Source organism: Bubalus bubalis, chromosome 6 (genome assembly GCF_019923935.1).
Source record: "Bubalus bubalis isolate 160015118507 breed Murrah chromosome 6, NDDB_SH_1, whole genome shotgun sequence".
Classification (NCBI taxonomy): domain Eukaryota; kingdom Metazoa; phylum Chordata; class Mammalia; order Artiodactyla; family Bovidae; genus Bubalus; species Bubalus bubalis.
In genome coordinates this window covers 47,374,880-47,385,267 of record NC_059162.1, presented here as the reverse complement: position 1 = coordinate 47,385,267, position 10,388 = coordinate 47,374,880, and the positions used below count along the sequence as shown (strand labels likewise).

Genomic DNA, 10,388 nt, shown 5'->3' with positions numbered 1-10,388 from the left:
GCTCGTGTATTGTTTCCTAATTTCCTTCAAGTTTCACGCAGGAAGGAGGGGCATGAGGGGTTTTAATGAACAAATGAGCTAGGCTGCAGTGCTCTGCTGAGGAGGCTGTTCGTTACTTTAAGGTACAAATTAGATCCCCATGCTTTTTTCTAAGCTCATTTATATCCTTTGGCTGCAAGTTTAGAATTTACTGCATCCTAAGCTTTGCATCTGAAAGTCTTGAATTATCTTGTTATGATACTAGTCCCTGTGAGCTGCTTCAAATTTTTACAATAATATTTATTTTGTATGGGTGGGATTATTCCTTTTTTTTTTTTTTTTTCAATTTTTTTTTTTCAATCCATGTGTCCAGGGCATGAACCAGGCATGGGCACAGAGCAAAAGCCAAGCTGGGATAAACAAGGAATTGTTTTGTCCCTCACTGATAATGAGACAGGCGCCACCAACCAGGTGCCACTCTACCCAGGTCAGGGACAGGATTATTCCTATATAATGACTACTGGCAGGTATATTCCATATGTTATAAAAGTTAATTTTTTTCTTGGAAATCATAGCCAAGGAACACTTTTTTTTTTCCCAATGAAAGTAATTTAAATTGAAGTAAGACCCTCTAATACCACCATCTGTATGAGTAAATTACTTTCAGAGTAATTAAATATGCATATCTGATCCATGTTCTGTACAGATGAACCAAGTTTTATTGAAGCAATATGCTTATAAATCCCCTAGGTGTTAAAGATGAAGAACCAATGGCATTTTATATTCACACAGATACAAATAAGCACAAAGAAAGATATTTGAGCAGTTTCTTTTCTAGAAATGCATTTTATCAATTTTCCCTAGTTAATTAATATGTTTCACCAAATAGTGTGACCAATATTTTCACTAGTCTAACGTCTGCATTGATTTAAACCTTCACTGACTATTTTCATGTTGCATGTATGTCTGGATTTATGATAGGTGCCCCCTCACTTATCTTCTGCAGGTTCCCAGGGAGCAGAGCAATGCAGTGAAACTGAAATCATTTTGTCGTCTGAATTCATTACAGTTGGACTTGCCCCTCCATGAAATAGCAATGCACAGCCAATTGGAATTCATGGCCCCAGCCCTTTATTGCAACATCATGGTTTATAGTCCATAACAAATACAAATACAGAAAGAAACCATAACAATAGGATACATCAGACCTGCCAGCCTACCTTCTAGGGCTTTGCCTGATGAACTTGCACTTTCACTGCATGGGGGAGAAGCAAAGGCAACACACTGTGTTGTTACCTTTTCTAAGGTCAGATCTTGAGTCCCTGGTCCACATCTTTACCATGTTTTTACAACCAACTATCATCACAGCCAATCTCAGTTGGGAAAAGCAGTCATTTATGTAAGGTCTTGCAGAAACAAGGCCTGGTGAGTGTTTATTGATGAGACTTTAAAAGTGGCTTCCCGCTGTGGTGAGACAACCCAGTTGCTTGTATATTGCATTGCTGTCTTCCTTACTGGAGCTGACAAGTGAGATGGGCCCAAGACATGGTTAGATAAATTGAAGGCTATCAAAGGAAAGTTCTGTCTGGGACTTTTTCATCCCAGATCCATAGAAAAGGAATGTCTTTTTCTCAGATTGTTCTTCATCCTTGGGAATTTGGTAATCAATCTTCATTTACCTCACATCAGTATTTTCCATTAAAGTAAAATTAAATGTTTATTGGAAAGTGTTGATGCTTTTCTTCTCTTTAGCATCCTCTCATCTCTATAACCATACTCAAAGTGGATAAAAACTTCAAGTGATATGAAACAGGTTCCTTTTATTATTCATACTTAGCTGCCCTTTAACAAACAATTCAAGTAAATGAGCAAATACTTTCTTAAAGAAAGGAAATTCCAAATTACCTTTGGAATAGAAGCTCTACTTATCTTATCCTGTTATCTTTTGCTTTGGGGCATTTTACTTTTTTGTTTACAGCAAGTTGTAAAATGTAATACCTTAAAAGTCAGATTAAAGTCCACATATTATTATTGATTAATCAAGATTGCCAGGAGAAATATCAATAACCTCATATATGCAGATGACACCACCCTTATGGCAGAAAGTGGAGAAGAACTAAAGAACCTCTTGATGAAAGTGGAAGAGAGTGAAAAATTTGGCTTAAAACTCAACATTCAGAAAACTAAGATCATGGCATCTGCTCCCATCACTTAATGGCAAATAGATGGGGAAACAGTGGAAATAGTGATAGACTTTATCCCTTGGACTGCAAGGAGATCCAAGCAGTCCATCCTAAAGGAGATCAGTCCTGGGTGTTCATTGGAAGGACTAATGTCTAAGCTGAAACTGAAACTCCAATAATTGGCCACCTGATGCAGAGAGCTGACTCATTTGAAAAGACCCTGATGCTGGGAAAGATTGAAGGCAGAATGAGAAGGGGACGACAGAGGATGAGATGGTTGGATGGCATCACCAACTCAATGGAAATGGGTTTGGGTGGACTCTGGCAGTTGGTGATGGACCGGGAGGCCTGGTATGCTGCGGTTCATGGGATCGCAAAGAGTCGGACACAACTGAGCGACTGAATGGAACTGAACTGATTATTATTGAAAATGCATTTAAAACTATGGTATTAGAAACATGGAATTATCCTTTAATTTCAGTCTAGTCTTTTCTTTTGGGGGCATAAAATCGTGTTAAACCATTTCATTCAGTGCATCTTCATTCAAAAAGCCATCTTTGAAGGTGGCTTTCCTTTACAGGTTCACAAGTAGTCCTGGCCTTGGGTTTTTACCATTCTGCTACCTAAAAGGATAAAGTTAGAGGAAATGTAGTAAGATTTACATAAAGCTGAATTTATAAAAATTATGAAAACTGTTCTTCAGTCAGGCTGTATCACTGACAAGCTATAAAATTAGGGCAAGTTAAGTAATCTGTCTGTATCTCAATGTCCACATCCTTAGAATAAGGATATAAAATTACCTCATAGATGTCATACATATACATGCTCAGAACAGTGCCTTACCCCAACCAAATTATAAAATCCTGAGGAAGAAGACTTACCATTCTGTCCCCAGATTTTAACTTAGTGCTTTATCATGAATAGAGTTTCAATAAGTATTTTTTGAATAACTTGGTTTTCCTTTTATTTAACATACTTATTTAGAAACAACAACAACAACAAAGAACTGGAAACTCTTATGTTAGTCTCCATATTTTCAAAATATTTACTAGTATATAAAGTCTTAACTGTTTTAGAAACCATCAACTTATTAGAAGCTTCCACCATACTCTTCAAAAGCTCAATTTACTCTTCAGTCACAAAAGTTTTCCTTCTAATTTATTAAATAAATCCCTCTGCTATTAAAGTCCATAGTTGTTAATATAAAGAGGAGGAAAGCTGCCCACAACGCTCTATAGCAATTTTCAATCAGAGGCTTAAATAGAGTGTGTTTTTTTCTTTGCCAATGAATGTGTTATTCAAACTGACTACTGATTAAAAATCAATGGTAGTAATGAGAGTTCAAAATAGCTTAGAGAATTTTAACCAGGGAATCTTATAAAATGTATATTCTATAGCTTATTTACCCTCATCTAATCTGGAGAAATATGATTTTCTCTCAATGTGTATTTAGGGCTCTAGAAACTGTTTGCAGGGTTTCAGCTCTGGTTTTTATTGGGGAATGTTGGTAAGGCTTCAGATTCACCCTCTGTGAAGTGACCGTGTTTGTCACTTCTGCTACATAATAGTACATGTTCAGTACAGTTCAGTTGCTCAGTTGTGTCCGACTCTTTGTGACCACCATGGCCTGAAGCACGCCAGGCCTCTCTATCCATCACCAACTCCTGGAGTTTACTCAAAATCATGTCCATTGAGTCAGTGATACCATTCAACTACCTCATCCTCTGTGTTCCCCTTTTCCTCCTGCCTTCAATCTTTCCCAGCATCAGGGTCTTTTCAAATGAGTCAGTTCTTTGCATCAGGTGGCCAATAGTACATGTAGAGGTTCCCTAAAGCCTAAAAGACTGTATTGTAAAGATAACTGGTGAGTCTGTATGCCATCATATCTTAATTGGAGAAAGTTAAGCTAGACTACTTATTTAACTTCTATGCAGAGTACATCATGAGAAATGCTAGGCTGGAAGAAGCACAAGCTGGAATCAAGATTGCCAGGAGAAATATCAATCACCTCAGATATGTAGATGACACCACCCTTATGGCAGAAAGTGAAGAGGAACTCAAAAGCCTCTTGATGAAGGTAAAAGAGGAGAGTGAAAAAGTTGGCTTAAAGCTCAACATTCAGAAAATGAAGATCATGGCATCTGGTCCCATCACTTCATGGGAAATAGATGGGGAAACAGTGTCAGACTTTATTTTGGAGGGCTCCAAAATCACTGCAGATGGTGACTGCAGCCATGAAATTAAAAGACGCTTACTCCTTGGAAGGAAAGTTATGACCAACCTAGATAGCATATTCAAAAGCAGAGACATTACTTTGCCAATAAAGGTTCGTCTAGTCAAAGCTATGGTTTCTCCAGTGGTCATGTATGGATGTGAGAGTTGGACTGTCAAGAAAGCTGAGCGCCAAAGAATTGATACTTTTGAGCTGTGGTGTTGGAGGAGACTCTTGAGAGTCCCTTGGACTGCAAGGAGATCCAACCAGTCCATTCTGAAGGAGATCAGCCCTGGGATTTCTTTGGAAGGAATGATGCTAAAGCTGAAACTCCAGTACTTTGGCCATGCGAAGAGTTGACTCATGGAAAAGACTCTGATGCTGGGAGGGATTGGGAGCAGGAGGAAAAGGGGACGACAGAGGATGAGATGGCTGGATGGCATCACCGACTTGATGGACATGAGTTTGAGTGAACTCCCGGAGTTGGTGATGGACAGGGAGGCCTGGCGTCCTGCGATTCATGGGGTCGCAATGAATGGGACACGACTGAGCAACTGAACTGAACTGAACTGAAGCTAGACTGGAAACAGTTAACTCTGAATTTCCATATACTCTGCGTTTTTTTTTTTTTTTTTTTCCAGTAATTATATATTATCTATCTCAGGTGAAATAATGCAGTTCTGGAAACAGTTGACCTCACCTTTAGGCTGAATCTCTGTGTTACAATCTTAGAACTCTAAGGTAAGCTGTAAAGCACATGCTAACCCATCTGATCTTCCAGTGAGTATAATACAATCACAGAAGCAATCATTTTAATTACACAGTGAGAGAGGCTCACACAAGAGTTATTTTTTGGAGCTGTCTAGTGGTCTGCGACTGGGAGGATTAGTATGGATGGGTAAGGGTATGGGAATGGAGTATCTGTTGGAAGAAATTAAAAGCCAAACTATTATAGAAGGGTCAAGCTAGTTGAAATAAGCAGCAGATAAGCAGCTCTCTTGAAAATGTTTACTTTCTCAAGGCATTTCAACCAAATATGAAAGCAGCTCATACTACCTTTAGTCTCTAAATATAGATGAGCAAGAGAATGAACATATCTCTAGTTTGCACATTTTCTGCCATCATATTTCAAAATACTTCTCAGTGAAAATCTTAAGGGTAGAAACCTTACCTGAAAACTTTGTCCCTTCATAAAATACATACTTTCTTATCATGGATTTTGAATACATAGTTTTGAATGCTATTTGAAGTAATCTTCAAATTCTGTGTGCTACTCTTAGGGCTATCCATCACAATGCACTTTTTTGTATTCACATATATAAACCTATGCTGCTTCTGAGCACACCTTTCCCTTCCAGCATTACCCAAAAATCACAGACCCAGCTGAAAACTCATTAGTAATCAACATTATTATGAAACTAAAAAATTACTATAGGGGTCAAGAAAAATTTACAATTTAATGTAGAAAATTATTTCAGCTGTCTCAGCTGCTTACTTAATGCATTTTCTGTGTTAGTTGTTTGGTTTTTTTTTTTTTTTTTTTTTTTTTGTATTTGTGGGGTTACTGTTCCTTCTTCTTTCCTTTTTCCTCCACATTCCCTTCCCTCTCCTCTTTGCCTTCTTCTTTTTCTTAATTTCTTGCTGGACTGTGGCTTTTGTTACTGAAGGGAATTGAGAGACTAGATTCAAATGATCCCTCTTAATGAAAAAATGGTCTTTTGCTGCCAAGTCCAAAAGCATACAATAGCATGTGCTCCCATCATCCTTCAACACAACTAAGGTTTCACCTCTTCATTTTCGAACACAATTAACCTAACTTGGGAGAAGGCAATGGCGACCCACTCCAGTACTCTTGCCTGGAAAATCCCATGGACAGAGGAGAGATTTCACTTTCACTTTTTACTTTCATGCACTGGAAAAGGAAATGGCAGCCCACTCCAGTGTTCTTGCCTGGAGAATCCCAGGAACAGGGGAGCCTGGTGGGCTGCCGTCTATGGGGTCGCGCAGAGTTGGACACGACTGAAGTGACTTAGCAGCAGCAGCGGCAGCGACCTAACTTATTTTGCTCTACTTCAGGAAATGAGCAGCTCCTTGAACTTCTTAGATGTACTTTAGTTTTCTTCTTAAAGGAGGATCATGTCATATGGGGAAGATTGTCACTAAGCATGACTGAAACGTTTTCTTATACTAAAATGGGTACAATTATACTTGCTCATGACCTTTGAAAGCAAAGCTATATATATTTTCTAAAATTATTTCAGGGCCTAAAGAAAGTATATATCTAACACAATGCTTTTTAAATGGCAAGGAAAATAACAGAATGATCTTGTGTTTACAATTCTCCCTCAGTTTTACAGGTAGCGTTTTTCATAGATTTTTGTCTATGAAAGACAGTTTTCATTTCTGTATTAACATGAGATTATGCCACAAGATATTATTGTCTATTTAAAATAGTTTTTACTATCTTGAGATGTTTATTTGAAATGGTTACACTAAGCTAGAGTTTCTACTAGGGAAACATTGAAACTCCAGAATTATTTTTTTAACTCAACATTCTGCAAGGCAAAAGAAAATTTATATGTTTATAGAAATAGCATAAGCGACATCTTCTCAGACACTGAGGCACCATTTGGTGCTTAAATCCCAGTACCAACTATGGAGTTAAAACTGCATTTGCTTTTAAATCTCTGGCAATAAAGGCCAGATGTAAAAGAGTATCGCTCAGTTAATTCTTGATTTTCTCATTCTGGGAGTTAGAATTAGAGTAAAAAACTACATATATGACCATATACAGACATTCAATTAAGAAAGAAGCTTGAAAATCAGTTAAAGTACACACCAAAAGAGACATTATTTACTTTCCCTAGATAAAAGTCTTGTTAGGATTAATCACAAATCCACAATAGAGGGAGAAATGTCTCACAAAATACTTCAGAATTTTTAGCTAAAACTAACCATGGTGGAGAGGTCTGACAGAATGTGGTCCACTGGAGAAGGGAATGGCAAACCACTTCAGTATTCTTGCCTCGAGAACCCCATGAACAGTATGAAAAGACAAAATGATAGGATACTGAAAGAGGAACTCCCCAGGTCAGTAGGTGCCCAATATGCTACTGGAGATCAGTGGAGAAGTAACTCCAGAAAGAATGAAGGGAAGGAGCCAAAGCAAAAACAATATCCAGCTGTGAATGTGACTGGTGATAGAAGCAAAGTCCAATGCTGTAAAGAGCAATATTGCATAGGAACCTGGAATGTCAGGTCCATGAATCAAGGCAAACTGGAAGTGGTCAAACAGGAGATGGCAAGAGTGAACATCAACATTCAGCAAACTAAAATGGACTGGAATGGGTGAATTTACCTCAGATGACCATTATATCTAATACTGTGGGCAGGAATCCCTTAGAAGAAATGGAGTAGCCATCATGGTCAACAAAAGAGTCAGAAATGCAGTACTTGGATGCAATCTCAAAAATGACAGAATGATCTCTGTTCATTTCCAAGGCAAACCATTCAATATCACAATGATCCAAGCCTATGCCTCAACCAATAATGCTGAAGAAGCTGAAGTTGAACAGTTCTATGAAGACCTACAAGACCTTTTAGAACTAACACCCCGAAAAGATGTCCTTTTCATTATAGGGGACTGGAATGCAGAAGTAGGAAGTCAAGAAACACCTGGAGTAACAGGCAAATTTGGCCTTGGAATATGGAATAAAGCAGGGCAAAGGCTAATAGAGTTTTGCCAAGTGAACAAACTGGTCATAGCAAACACCCTCTTCCAACAACACAAGAGAAGACTACACATGGACATCACTAGATGGTCAACACTGAAATCAGATTGATTATATTCTTTTCAGCCAAAGATGGAAAAGCTCTATACAGTCAGCAAAAACAAGACCAGGAGCTGACCGTTGCTCAGATCATGAATGCCTTATTGCCAAATTCAGACTTAAATTGAAGAAAGTAGGGAAAACCACTAGACCGTTCAGGTATGACATAAATCAAATCCCTTATGATTATACAGTGGAAGTGAGAAATAGATTTAAGGGACTATATCTGATAGACAGAGTACCTGATGAACTATGGACGGAGGTTTGTGACATTGTACAGGAGACAGGGATCAAGACCATCCCCATGGAAAAGAAATGCAAAAAAACAAAATGGCTGTCTGGGGAGGCCTTACAAATAGCTGTGAAAAGAAGAGAAGTGAAAAGTAAAGGAGAAAAGGAAAGATATAAGCATCTTAAAGCAGAGTTCCAAAGAATAGCAAGAGGAGATAAGAAAGCCTTCCTTAGCGATCAATGCAAAGAAATAGAGGGAAACAACAGAATGGGAAACACTAGAGATCTCTTCAAGAAAATTAGAGATACCAAGGGAACATTTCATGCAAAGACGGGCTCGATAAAGGACAGAAATGGTATGGACCTAACAGAAGCAGAAGATATTAAGAAGAGATGGCAAAAATACACAGAAGAACTATATAAAAAAGATCTTCATGACCCAGATAATCACAATGGTGTGATCACTGACCTAGAGCCAGACATTCTGGAATGTGAAGTCAAGTGGGCCTTAGAAAACATCACTATGAACAAAGCTAGTGGAGGTGATGGATTTCCAGTTGAGCTATTTCAAATCCTGAAAGATGATGCTGTGAAAGTGCTGCACTCAATATGCCAGCAAATCTGGAAAACTCAGCAGTGGCCACAAGACTGGAAAAGGTCAGTTTTCATTCCAATCCCAAAGAAAGGCAATGCCAAAGAATGCTCAAACTACCACACAATTGCACTCATCTCACAAGCTAGTAAAGTAATGCTCAAAATTCTCCAAGCCAGGCTTCAGCAATATGTGAACCATGAAATTCCAGATGTTCAAGCTGATTTTAGGAAAGGCAGAGGAACCAGAGATCAAATTGCCAACATCTGCTGGATCATCAAAAAAGAAAGAGAGTTCCAGAAGAACATCTATTTCTGCTTTATTGACTATGCCAAAGCCTTTGACTGTGTAGATCACAATAAACTGTGGAAAATTCTGAAAGAGATGGAAATACCAGACCACCTGACCTGCCACTTGAGAAACCTGTATGCAGGTCAGGAAGCAACAGTCAGAACTGGACATGGAACAACAGACTGCTTCCAAATAGGAAAAGGACTACATCAGGGCTGTATATTGTCACCCTGCTTATTTAGCTTATATGCAGAGTACATCATGAGAAACCCTGGGCTGGATGAAGCACAAGCTGGAATCAAGATTGCCGGGAGAAATATCAATAACCTCAGATATGCAGATGACACCACCCTTATGGCAGAAAGTGAAGAGGAACTCAAAAGCCTCTTGAAAGTGAAAGAGGAAAGTGAAAAAGTTGGCTTAAAGCTCAACATTCAGAAAATGAAATTCATGGCATGCAGTCCCATCACTCCAGGGCAAATAGATGGGGAAACAGTGGAAACAGTGGCTGAATTTATTTTTCTGGGCTCCAAAATCACTGCTGATGGTAATTGCAGCCATGAAATTAAAAGATGCTTACTCCTTGGAAGGAAAGTTATGACCAACCTAGATAGCATATTAAAAATTAGAGATATTACTTTGCCAACAAAGGTTTGTCTAGTTAAGGCTATGGTTTTTCCAGTAGTCATGTATGGATGTGAGTTGGACTGTAAAGAAAGCTGAGTGCTAAAGAATTCATGCTTTTGAACTGTGGAGCTGGAGAAAACTCTTCTGAGTCTCTTGGACTGCAAGGAGATCCAACCAGTCCATCCTAAAGGAGACCAGTCCTGGGTGTTCATTGGAAGGACTGATGCTGAAGCTGAAACTCCAATACTTTGGCCACCTCATGCAAAGAGTTGACTCGTTGGAAAAGACCATGATGCTAGGAAAGATTGAAGCCAGGAGGAGAAGGGGACGACTGAGGATGAGATGGCTGGATGGCATTACCGACTCGATGAACATGAGTTTGGGTGAATTCCAGGAGCTGGTGTTGGACAGGAAGGCCTGGCGTGCTGCGATTCATGGGGTGG

The 10,388-nt window shown here is 38.9% G+C and overlaps 1 non-coding gene across 1 annotated transcript; it reads right to left on the bottom strand.

Moving 5' to 3' along the window:
- Positions 1 to 340: 340 nt before the first annotated feature.
- Positions 341 to 476, bottom strand: LOC112585875. The gene has a single exon (XR_003110449.1). It is a non-coding gene; the product is annotated as a small nucleolar RNA SNORA48 (small nucleolar RNA).
- Positions 477 to 10,388: the final 9,912 nt, after the last annotated feature.